General features: G+C 43.2%; 1 non-coding gene across 1 annotated transcript; it reads left to right on the top strand.

Moving 5' to 3' along the window:
• Positions 1 to 10,534: 10,534 nt before the first annotated feature.
• LOC116666163 lies at positions 10,535 to 10,641 on the top strand. The gene has a single exon (XR_004323008.1). It is a non-coding gene; the product is annotated as a U6 spliceosomal RNA (small nuclear RNA).
• The last annotated feature ends 1,948 nt before the right edge of the window (positions 10,642 to 12,589 follow it).

Consider the following 12,589-nt stretch of genomic DNA (forward strand, 5'->3'; position numbering starts at 1 on the left):
GGTCCAATGATGTGCTTGTATCACTATTTTTTTCAGAATAATATTTTTGGAAATACATTTAAACACTTGGCATTGTCTTAACAGCATCATAAGTCGATTGTTAGTTGGAAACCGTTTATTTGATCATTTTCCTATAGTGACACTTCAGGTGGTTTCCCATATTTTTGTCCATACCATAGCGAGCACCCTTGCAAGGACATCCTGGTGCCTGTGTCCAAGGATGGAGTGCAGATAACTCCTTAGAAATGGAATTGCAGAGCAAAGTGGGTGTACCCACTCTCAGTATTTGCCACCTTTCATGCTGATGTCTCTTCTTCCTGTTCTTCAAGACCTAGAACTGGGCTGTCCAGTCCAGCAGCCACCAGCCACCTGTGGCTACTGAATAATTGAAATGTGGTGAGTCCATATTGAGATATATCATGACTATAACACACACATCGGATTTCCAAGACTTACTGCAGAAAAAAAAGACTGGATTGTAAAAGAGCTCAACAATTTTTATATTGTATTACTGTTAAAACAGTAACCTTTTGGATGGATTGGGTTAAGCAAAAAATATTATTAATTACAGGTGACCCTCAAACAAACCAGGGTTTAGGAGCACTGACCCTCACGCAGTCAAAAATCGTACATGCTTGGCATGCACGAGGTCCTGGGTTCAATCCCCAGTGCCTCCATTAAGGGGGAAACATATTTTTAAAAAAGAAAAAGAAAATTTAACATTACCTGTGAGACTTGCATCTGTGATTCACATCATATTTCTGCAGGATGGCACTGGTCTCCAGCCACCACTAGCCCAGCCAGAACCTTTGTGAATTATAAAGAGGTGCCCTTTCTGGGTAGTTAGAGCCCCATGCCAGGGCACACACACATACAAACACACACACACACACACACACACACACACACACACACGGTTTGACCAAGAGAGCCATCTCTGCTTGTTTCCCATTCATTTCTCTCTCACATACCAGTATAACTCACAGCTTCCACTGTGGGGCTCTAAGGTGACAGTTCCAGCACTCACCACATCCCAACAGGAAGGGAAAAGGAAGTCAGGGTACTGATGTCCAATCCTTTTAAGGGTGAGACTCAGAAGTAACATATCAGGTGTTCCACTCACAGCCCATTGGCTGGAACATGGTCACCTGACCACACTTAGCTGCAAGGAAGGCTGAGAAACCTAATCTTGAGCTGGGTATCCCTGTGTCCTGTTAAAACTCTACTTCAAAAAAAGAACCCTCCTACATTGTTGGTGGGAATGTAAATTGGTGGAACCACTATGGAGGGCAGTGTGGAGGTTCCTTAAAAAATTAAAAATAGACTTACCATATGATCCAGCAATCCCACACCTGGGCATGTATCTGGAGAAAACTCTAACTTAAAAAGACACATGCACCCCAGTGTTCATAGCAGCACTATTTACAATAGCCAAGACATGGAAGCAACCTTAGTGTCCATCAACAGATGACTGGATAAAGAAAATGTGGTGTATAAGCACACACACACACACAATAGAATATTTCTCAGCCATAAAAAAGAATGAATAATGTCATTTGCAGCAACAGAGATGGACCTAGAGATTATCATATTAAGTGAAGTAAGACAGAGAAAGACAAATATCATATGATATCATTTATATGTGGAAGCTAAAAAAAAAATGATACAAATCGTATTTACAAACCAGAAATAGATTCATCAACGTAGAAAACAAACTATGGTTACCAAAGAGAAAAGGGCAGGGGAGGGATAAATTGGGAGTTTGGGATTAACAGATACATATTACTATATATAAAATAGATAAACAACAAGGACCTACTGTATAGCACAGGGAACTATATTCAATTCCTTGTAATAACATATAATAGAAAAGAATCTGAAAAAATATATATGTATGTATATATATAACTGAATCGTTTTGCTATACACCTGAAACTAACACTGTAAATCAACTACACTTCAATAATAAACAAAAATAAAATAATCTCCAATGGACAAATGGGGAAATACAGGCTAGAGGAGAATTAGAAGTCCCGAACAGCATCAGGAAGGGCTGCTTTAATTTAAGCAAGGCAATCTTATTTATTATTGCTTAAATAAGAAGTGTAACAGAGTGAAATGTGTGAGAGAATAAGGATGTGCCAATGATCTTCCTCTGGTTTGCTAAAGAGAATTCACGTCTATCTACACGTTCCAGAAAACAGGGATGTCCGTTCAAATAATAGCACGAGAGCCATATAGCATTAAGACAGACCACCATGAAATGCAGGAGCAGCTCACAAAGCCACTCTCACTCTGACACCACCTTCAAGTTTGAGGGTCCCCAAGACCACCCTCAGGTTTGATAATTTGCTAGAAAGACTCCCAGAACTCTCTGAAAGCTGTGCCCACAGTTACGGTTTATTAGATCTAAAGGATAGAGAATTGGTCAAGGTAAGAGCTGCCTGGGGCAGAGTCCAGGTGAGTTCTGTACTCACAGTTTCCCATTGTCCTATCCCCGAGAAGTCATGGGAGGCTTTCTAAGTGACAACGTGTGACAACAGAGGTAGAGCATTGCCAGCAGGAAGTTCACTTCAGGCTTTGGCATCCAGTCTTTGCTGGGGCCTTGGCCATGTAGTCCTGGTTGATCACCAGTGTGGCTGGTCTCAGTCTCCAGCCCCTCTGGAGGTCTAGCTGATACCATGTGACCCAAAGTCTTCACCCTAAGTCACATTGCTAGACTATCTGGAGTGGCCCAAGGCTCCAAGCAAACTAAGAAATTTTATCAGGCAGGACATTCCAAGGGCTTAGCAATTACCTCCCAGGAGCCAGAGCGAAGGCCAGAGTTCTCTCTGGGCAAGGTTAAATTTTTTACTATACAACAGCCAACTATAATGATAGAGACTTTTTAGGGGTTAAAAGTTACTTACATGGGACATACCAAGATCTGAAGTTTGGATGTTTGATAAGATTCCTTTGTTAGAAATAATATTTGTAGGGGCATTTTTATGATACAGGGTCATGTTTGCATTTCTGAAATTTTGGAGGAAGAATAAAAAGCTTTTTTCTTATCTTGCTGAGATTTGGTTTTGGCAGTAGTTAGAAAAGTCCTACAGTTTCAAAGGAGAGCATTGGGATTCCTTCCATCAGCACTAAGAGAAAAAAAAAATTGGTAAGCCTGACAACTCACCAAGTGGAAGAAGATACATATATCTTCAGCAAAAGATTTGTACCTAGACTCCATAAAGAATTTTTACAAATTATAAGAAAAAGACAACTCAATAGAAAAATGGGTCAAAGGCTTGATCAGGTGCTTCATAAATAAGGATATCCAAGTAGCCAATAAACACATGGAAAGATGGTGATGACTTTCTGGGTCCACAGGGAAACACAAATTAAATTCCATGTGGTTCTACTACAAACTCAACAGAAAGGCTATGATGAAAAAGAAAGAAAATGTCAAGTGCTGATGACGAAGTGAAGCAACCTGAATTCTCACACACACCTGGAGAGAGTGGAAAATGGGGCAACCACTTTAGGAAACTGTTGGATGTTTCCATTTACTGAAACTAAATACACCCCTGACCTGTGGCCAGCAATCCCACTCCTGGCCATTTACCTGACAGAGAACCCAACATACAGCCAGCAAAATAATGTCTTAGAGTATTCATAGCAACTCTATTCATAATAACCAACAACTGGACGCCAACCTAAAGTCCTTCAACAGGAAAATGGATAAATAAATTGTACATTCATACAATGGAATACTATATAGCAGGAAAGAAGGATGCAAAAACTATTACATGGAACAAACAACATGGCTGAATCTCAAAGCCGTTCCATTGAGCAAAACAAGCCAGAAATTAAAGTGTTCATACTGTATATTTCTGTTTATATGAAGTTCAAGAGAAGGCAAGGCTGGACTTGGGTGACATAAGCCAGGATAGAGGTTATTTTTCAGGTGTAGAAACTATAAGGGGCACTGGGGCAGAGGTGGATCTGGGGACTAGAAACTTGTTTCTTCTTGATCTGGATGTTGGTCACAGAGGGATATTCGACTGTAAAAATTCATTAAGCTACACCTTTATGGTTTGTGAGCCTTTCAGCCTACGTCCTGTAACTTCAATAAAAGGTATTTTTTTAAGTGGGCCTGTGAGGCTTAACATTTACACAATGGAAAGGAAAGGATTATGACCAAGTGGTATGTGGACTTGTGTTGCTTTGTGACCACAGTCCCTATGTCCATGCAGGGCCGATCCCATCTGGAGAGAGACAGGGCTGAGCAGGTGGCTGCAGCCACCACACCCCAAAGAGGAGCAGCTGTGGCCAGCCACCAGCCTGCCAGCAGCCGCAGGAAGCCTAGAGTCAGGAGATGTTAGCAATCTATGCTGAGGCCCTCAGCTGTGGGCACAGTGGCCTCTGAGGCAGGATGTCGCGGCCCCATCAGCAGCAGTGTCTGGTCCCACACAGTGGTCCAGTCCTGGCCAAGTTGGCTCGGCGGGACTTCCGGCACCGCGGAGCCTGAGAACCAGGGGGTGGCGATAAGCTCCAGGGGCAGGCTGGGAGGGAGAATTTGGATGATGCATCATGGATAAGGTGTCTGGAGGGCTGGCAGAAGACACCGCCACCAGCAATAAGAAGAAGAATCAACACTCACCAAGCGATTGCCTAGTGCCGGGTGCTGTTCCAAGCACTTGACGGCAACCAAAGCAGGTTAAGATGAGACGTGCTCACCTTGACAGAATTTAGAATGGGAGCTGGTATTATTACTATTCTGAAAATTCTAGAACTTTCTAATTCTAAAGTTATTATTATTCTGAAAACTCTAGAAGTCTCTAACTCTCAAGCTGTAAGTGTCGGAAGAGGATGAGCATCTCCGATTCTAAAGCATCAGCTCAAAGATCCTCTCATTTTTTTTTAACTTTTATTAATTTATTTTTAACTTACATACAATGAAATCCAGTCATTTCGGGGAACAGGTCTCTGACCTTTAACAAAGGCATCGAGTCGTGTAACCATCACCACAAACAATATGCAGAACGGCTCCATCACTGCTCCCTACAAAATTCCCTCGGGGCTACCTCTTTGTAGTCAGCCCCTCCGCCACCTGTAACTGCTTGGCAGCTACGGATCTGGTCTCCATCACCACAGTTTTGCCTTTTCCAGAATGCCCTATAAATGGAATCAAACAGTACCCAGCCTTCTGAACCTGATTTCTTTCACTTAGCGTTGACGTTTAAAATTCATGCGTGTCACTGTAGGTAGCACAAGTTCCTCTTAGTAGCTGAGGGTTTTTCGTTGTCTGGGTGTATCACAGTTTATCCATTCGCCAGCGGAGGACATTTGAGCTGTTTCCAGTTTGGAGCAATTACTAAGAAAAAGCTGCTATAAACCTTCTCTCCAGGGTGTCCTGTGATCCGAAGTTTTTATCACTCCAGGGTAAACACCTAGGAGTGGGACAGCTGGGTCATATGGTAAGTGTATATTTAATTTTATAAGAAATTGTGGAGTGTGGGGAGGGTATAGCTCAGTGGTAGAGTGTGTGCTTAGCATGCATGAAGTCCTGGGTTCAATCCCCAGTACCTCCAGTAAATAAGTAAATAAACCTAGTTACCTGCCCCCCCCAAAAAAAATTTAAAAAAAAAAGAAATTGACTGTATGAGTTACCTGTAGCTGCTGTAACAAGCGACCATAAACTAGGTGGCTTCAAACAACAGGAATGTATTCTCTCACAGGTCTGGAGTCCAGAAGTCTGAAATCAAGGTGTCTGCAGGGCCATAGTCCTTCCAAAGGCTCTTGGAGAAGATCCATTCTTGCCTCTTCCAGCTTCTGGTGGCTTCGAGCATTTGTGGCTGCATCCCTCCAATCTCTGCCTCCGTCTTCACGTGGCCTCCTCCGTGTTCTGTGCCTTCTCTTCTATCTCTTATAAGGACAATTGTCATTGGGTTTAGGGCCCACCTGGATAATTCAGGATGACCTCATCTTGAGATCCTCAACTTAATTACATCTGCATAGGCCTTTTTTCCAAATAAGGTCACACGCACAGGTCCCGGGTGGATGTATCATTTGGGAGGATACCATTCAACTTGTTACAGTGACAGTTTTCCAAAATGCCTGCACCATTTTGCATTCCCGCCAGCAGATTCTCTTACTTTAAAGATCCTTAAAAAAAAAAAAAAAAAAAAAAAAAAAAGATCTTTAACTGAGCTGGATTGGGGGGCGAAACCAGGGGAAATGGGTCAGGTGAGGCTATGTGGTACCTCCTTGGGTTATTTACCTTTAAGTCCGTCTTTAAATCCTTACTCCCCAAGTGCAATCCCAGCATCAGCATCTCCTGGTCTTGTAAGAAATGCAGAATCTCAGGCCCTGCCCCTGCCCCTGCCCTGCTGAATCACAACCTGCATTTTAGTAAGAGGCCAGGTGATTTCTGGGCACCTGAAGAGCTAAGAGGCACTGGACTAGAGAATCGCTGGGAGAAATTGATCAGGTTCCATGTCCTGCCCTCTAGTACGTGCTGCCCCCTGTGGAGATGTTTTCAGCCTTCTCCTTTTTAGGGTCGGTCTATATTATTGTGTTGAGTCCTGGGTACATAGATCTGCAATCAGTTGGAAATCTGAAATGAAGGCAGAGATGTAATCTTGGAAGTAAGTAATTAAGGGGGGAGGGTATAGCTCAAGTGGTAGAGGGCATGCTGAGCATGCATGAGGTTGTGGGTTCAATCCCCAGTGCCTCCGCTAAAAATAAATAAATAAGCCTAATTACCTCCCCCAACCAAAAAAAAAAGAGAGAGAGATTCTGACAAAAAAGAAGGAAGTAATTTATATTATTCTCTAATTTTTAACTGTTTAATATACTCCCCCCAGAAGAAGACAAATCCTGAAGGAAAAACAATACACACACACACATATACATACACACATGGGGAGAACAGAATTCTCAGACACCCAGCCGATGTTCCGAGAATTGCTTGTTGCGGGTGTGGGAAATTTTGCCCTACTTTGAAAACTGAGTCTCAGAAGACCAGAAAAGAGCACCCAACTTTCCACAGCAAAACTAGATGCAGAGATAACAGAGGAACATCCTCCATGAGACACCAGACTACAGGTCTGCACGTGGAACAGCATAACCAGATTAGTATTAGGTTATTTAACTGGAGGACGAGATTCAAAAACTCCAGAAACTTGCCTCACATAGACACACTTTGAAAGAACTTAAGAAGAGGAATTAATTCAGGAGGAAATGACCAGTTGCTGGAAATAAGGTGAGGTTTTAAAAAATAGGTAATCATCAGAGAAAGAAATGCTTATCCTTATAAATTTGTATATAATATTCAAGATGATATCAAAACGGGAGATGCAAGATACAGTGGAGGGTGGGGAAGGGAAGGTGAGGTCATGCTTAGGTTCTTGTCTCGCTTGGGAGGAAGACGTAGATATTGATAGAACTCAAAAATTTAGTATTAGTATTGCCTCTCAGTAAGTCAGGGGGATCACTAAAGGGATTATACTAAAACTTTCAGAACAGCAGCAGGAAAATAATTGATACACTGGACACCAAAAGCAAAGGCAACAAAAGCAAAAATAAACAAGAGGGACTACATCCAACAAAAGCTTCTCCATAGCAAAGGGAACAACCAACAAAGTGAAAAAGCAACCAGTGGAATAGGAGATGATATTTGCAAATCATATATTTGATAAAGGGTTAATATACAATACACATAAAGAACTCATACAATTCAATAACAAAAAAACAAACGACCCAGTTATAAAATAGGCAGAGATGAATAGACATTTTTCCAAAGGGGACAAATGGCCAACAGACACATGAAAAGATGCTCAACATCACTAGTTATTAGGGAAATGCAAATCAAAACCACAGCCACCACAAACTGTATCACCTCACATCTCCCACCTGTCACAATGGCTTTTCCTGTCACTCCCTCTTCTCCATTTCCTTGCAGCATCTTCTTTTTCTATCATTTGGACAACACCACTTCGTTTTTTCAGTTTGACTCTCTTCATAAGTCATTGCACAACATCTTCTTTCCCTTGTTTCTGAATTTTTGTCCCTCCCTCTTCTCAGTTCCTTTCTCCCTTCAGTTACCCCAGATGTCAGCATTTCTTTTCTCCATCTCTCTTCTCTTGGGCTCTCTCGACCACTCAGCCTCACCTTCATCTTCTCTCTCTCCGCCAACATCTTTCCAACTCTGTATCACTGTCTCTCAGTGGAGTTGCCTCCCACCTGGTTTCTCTCCCCGTTTCTCTCTCTCCTTCACCTGGCCTTTTGGGGGCTCTCCATATCCTCTGTCCCTCACTTTCTTGGTGTCTCTGAGACTCTTCCAGGTAACTCAGTATCTCCCAGCCTTTTCCCCTCAGACTGTCCATCTGTCCTTCCTCCTTCCATCTCAGTGTGTTTGGGCCCCTCTCTGTCTCTTCTTCCCTTGATTTCTTTCTCCTTCCCCCTTTGTCTCCCACTTCCCTCCTAGTCTTCAGTTCTGTCCACTTCTTTCCTCCTCTGAGCCCTCACCATGTCGCCTCTCTGTCTCAGCCCTTGGACTGCTCCATCTTTCATCTCCCTCCTTCTTAACCTCCCAAGGGTTCTATCTCTCTCAGGACCGCTGTCCCTGCACTTCTCTCCCTGTTTCAGTGTCTCCATCTCTCAGTGTCAGCTGATTCCATCTCCCTCCCAACCTCATACTCCTCCCTCCCTTAGTGTCTCTGTGCTCCCTGCCTGACAGTCACCTTAGCCAAAATTACAGCTGCCTCTTCTCTCTGGACAAAAACCATGCTTTATTTTTATCACAATGAAGTGGGAATTTTAGAACATCGGAAAACAGAGAGTAGATAACAAAAAACACTCTCCCCTTGTTCCCTATCAAATTCAGTGCCAAGCACTTCCTAGGTGGTTACCTTCACTGCTCCTACCCTCTGCCAAAAAGTGGATTCTTCAATTATCCACAGTCCCGAGCCCCAGGCTCCCTGGGCAGTGAGGACAGACAACAAAGAGATTTCTCATGCTCTGCACATTGTTCTGAAAGAGAACTGGATGACGAAGGATAAAAATGTTCCAAGACCTTTACTTTCACACTAAGAGAAGAAATGAAGAACTCACAGTGTACAGCCAATCACTGCAGCTATTGTTATAGACTAAATGTCTGTGTCCCTTCTCCAAAACTCGTGTGTTGAAACCTCATCTCCAATGTGATGGAATTAGGAGGTGGGGCTTTGGGGTGATTAGGTCATGAGGGTGGAGCCCTCATGAATGGGATCAGCGCCCTTATGGAAGAGACCTCAGAGAGCTCTCACTCTTTCTGCTGTGTGAGGACACAGCAAGACAGCTGTCTGCAAACCAGAAAGTGAGCCCTCACTAGATACTGAATCTGTTGGCACCTTGATCTTGCACTTCCCAGCCTCCAGAACTATGAGAAATAAATATTTGTTGTTTAAGCCACCAGTCTATGGTATTTTGTTATAGAAGCCCAAATGGACCAAGACAACTATGTAACAAATATCCCCAAAGGTTAATGTTTTAAAACATAGCTACTGTTGTTGGTCATAAGTCTATGGGTCAGCTGGATGGTTCTTTTGGTCTTGGAGGGGCTTGTCCATGCTTCTGCAGTCAGCTGTGGGTAGGTGGCTTTGTTTCTGGGAGTTGGCTGGATATCAGCTGGGTGCCCTGGGTCTACTTGGTGAAGGCTCCCATCCTCCAGCAGCTTAGCTCAGGCTTATTCCCATGGCAGTGGAAAGTTTCCAAGGGAGCAGAAGACACAAGGACTCTCAAGACCTAGACTCAGAACTGACACAACATCCCTTCTGCCACATTCTATTGGTCAAGGCCAGCCCAAATTCAAGGGGTGGGGAGACAGACTCCACCTCTAGAAAGAAGGAACCACAGAGCCACAATGCAAAGGGCATAGGTGGGGGGATTTGTGGCCACTTGTTACTTGTGGCAGCAACAGGCAATGGTGGTTCTATACTGTCCATAGAAGTACAAAGAGGAAGCAATCCCAATTTCTAGTCAAAAAGGGTGTCTTTCACGGGAGATCTCAGAATGTGTGACTCATGTTTCAGAGCAAGAAACAATCCATTTGCAATAGTCATTCGAGATGTTCTCGAACCTTCCAGCTCTCCTGGGCACATGATAAGGCTCCACATTCCTGCCTATTTGCGGTTTGGGAGGGCTATGTGACTTGCCTTGCAAAAGTGAAACGTGAGAAGAAGAAATATGTGCCACTTCAGTATGGCAATTTTAAGAACTAGGACACTCTTGACCATGTTTTGAATTTTCCCTTGGCCAGGGTGACTCAACAGGGGCTGCTCCATCAGCCTGTGTCCCAGAGTAAAACAGCGTAAACAGTGTGGGGAGAGTTCCCAGACCACCCACGCTGGACACAGTGCATGAGTGAGAAACAAATCTTTGTTGTCTCAAGCCGCTAAGAACGGGAAGGGGGTTACTGCAGCATAACCTAGCTTATACTGACTGGTGTGCCACTCGAGGTATTTTAAACATAAAAGGATCTAATACAGGGAACTCCATGATTTAATAGTCAATGGCTGTGTTCACTTTGGCAGCACATATACTAAAATTGGAACAATACAGAGAAGATTAGCATGGCCCCTGCACAAGAATGACACGCAAATTCGTGAAGCCTTCCATATTTTCTAATACAAACTTGTGGTTGCCAGGGGGAGGGGGTGGGAAGGGACAGACTGGGAGTTCGAGATTTGTAGATACTGACAGGTATATATAGAATAGATAAACAAGTTTATACTGTACAGCACAGGGAAATATGTACAAGATCTTGTAGTAGCTCATGGTGAAAAAAAGAATATGAAAATGAATATATGTATATTCACGTATGACTGAAAAACTGTGCTGTACACCAGAATTGACACAACATTGTAAACTGACTATAAGTCAATAAAATTTTTTTTAAAAAGTCACTTGGTGCAGCCACTATGGAAAATAGTTTGGCAATTACCTCAAAAAAGTTAACCATAGAATTACCATATGACCCAGTGATTCTAGTCCTCAATATATACCCAAAAGAATCGAAAACAGAAACACAAAGAGATACTTGTATGCCAGTGATCACTGCAGCACTATTCACACAGCCAAAAGGTAGAAACAATCCAAGTGTCCGTCAGCAGAATAGATAAACAAAATGAGGTATATACGTACAGTGGAATAGTATCCAGCCATGAAAAGGAATGAAGTTCAGATACTTGCTACAAGATAGATGAACCTGAAAACTATATGGTAAGTGAAGTGAGCCAGACACAAAAGGACAAATATTGTATGATTCTATTTATATTAAATATCTAAAATAGGCAGATTCAAGGACAGAAAGTAGATTAAAGTTTACCAGGGGCTGGGGGAATGGGAAATGGTCAGTTATTGCCTAATAGGTACAGAGTTTCTTCATGGGCGGATCCCATTCATGAGGGCTCCACCCTCATGACCTAAGCACTTCTTAAAGGACCCACCTCTTAGTACGATCACCTTGGAGATTAAGTTCCACATATGGTTTGGAGCGGGGTGGGGAGGACACAAACATTCAGTCTATAGCAATCATCATCATTATAATTTCTAGTGCACCACTATAAAAGCACCTTCATTTTCATCATCAACGTTATCATCATTTCTATCTCCATTAATAACTTCCCCTTCTCCTTCTCCTTCTCCTTCTCCTCCTCCTTTTTCTCCTTCTTCTCCTTTGGTTGATTTTGGCTGTCAAGTGGGAACACAGCCAGGATTTTAGACCAGAGTGCCTGCACGTGGGCTCTCCATCTGGTTTGGGATAAGCAGCAAAATGAGCAATGAAAGGGAAGAGTTTAGAGTCAGATGGCCTGGGTTTCCATCTTCTCACCCACCCACCCCACCCCCCATTGCTCTGCAAATTACTATGTAACCTCTCTGAGGCACAATATTAATATTAGTGCTATTTATATTATCCCTACTGGATGCTTAAACTTTCGCATTCAGTTTCAGGCTTAAGGGGTAATTAGGTTTATTTACATTTATTTTACTATTATTCTTGTTTTGATGGAGGTACTGGGGATTGAACCCAGGACCTCCTGCATGCTAGGCATGAGCTCTACCACTAAGGTATACCCCTCCTGCCTCTCTGGGTTACTTTTCAGGAGTCTTCACTCCATCTACCTTATCTCCTTGGCCACTATATACTTCCTGCCCCTTTATAATGGGCTTGGTCACGTAACCCATTTGGCCAACAGGATGATGGCACACAGGACACAGAGGCTTGAAATGTACCTGTGTAGTTAAGCTCACACCTCTGCCATCACCATGAGAAGAACATTTCTGGGATAGAGCACTGGTCCCAAGCATTGGATGCACTGGCCAAGGCCAGCCAAGATGAGCCTGCCTACAAACCCCTGAGGGCAGCCCAATCAAGATCAGAGAGGCAGCCAGCCACGCCCAGCCCCAGTCACACCCCAGATATATGGGAGAGCCCAGCCAAGATCAACAGAGCCTTCCAGCCGGAATCAACTGACTCTCAGCCAACCCCAGATGCATGAGCTAAATAAATGTCCATATGTGTACATCATACACAGGTTTTGGTTGTTTTTTACCCAACTATAGTTAATTG

The sequence above is a fragment of the Camelus ferus genome, chromosome 9 (genome assembly GCF_009834535.1).
Source record: "Camelus ferus isolate YT-003-E chromosome 9, BCGSAC_Cfer_1.0, whole genome shotgun sequence".
Taxonomy (NCBI): Eukaryota; Metazoa; Chordata; class Mammalia; order Artiodactyla; family Camelidae; genus Camelus; species Camelus ferus.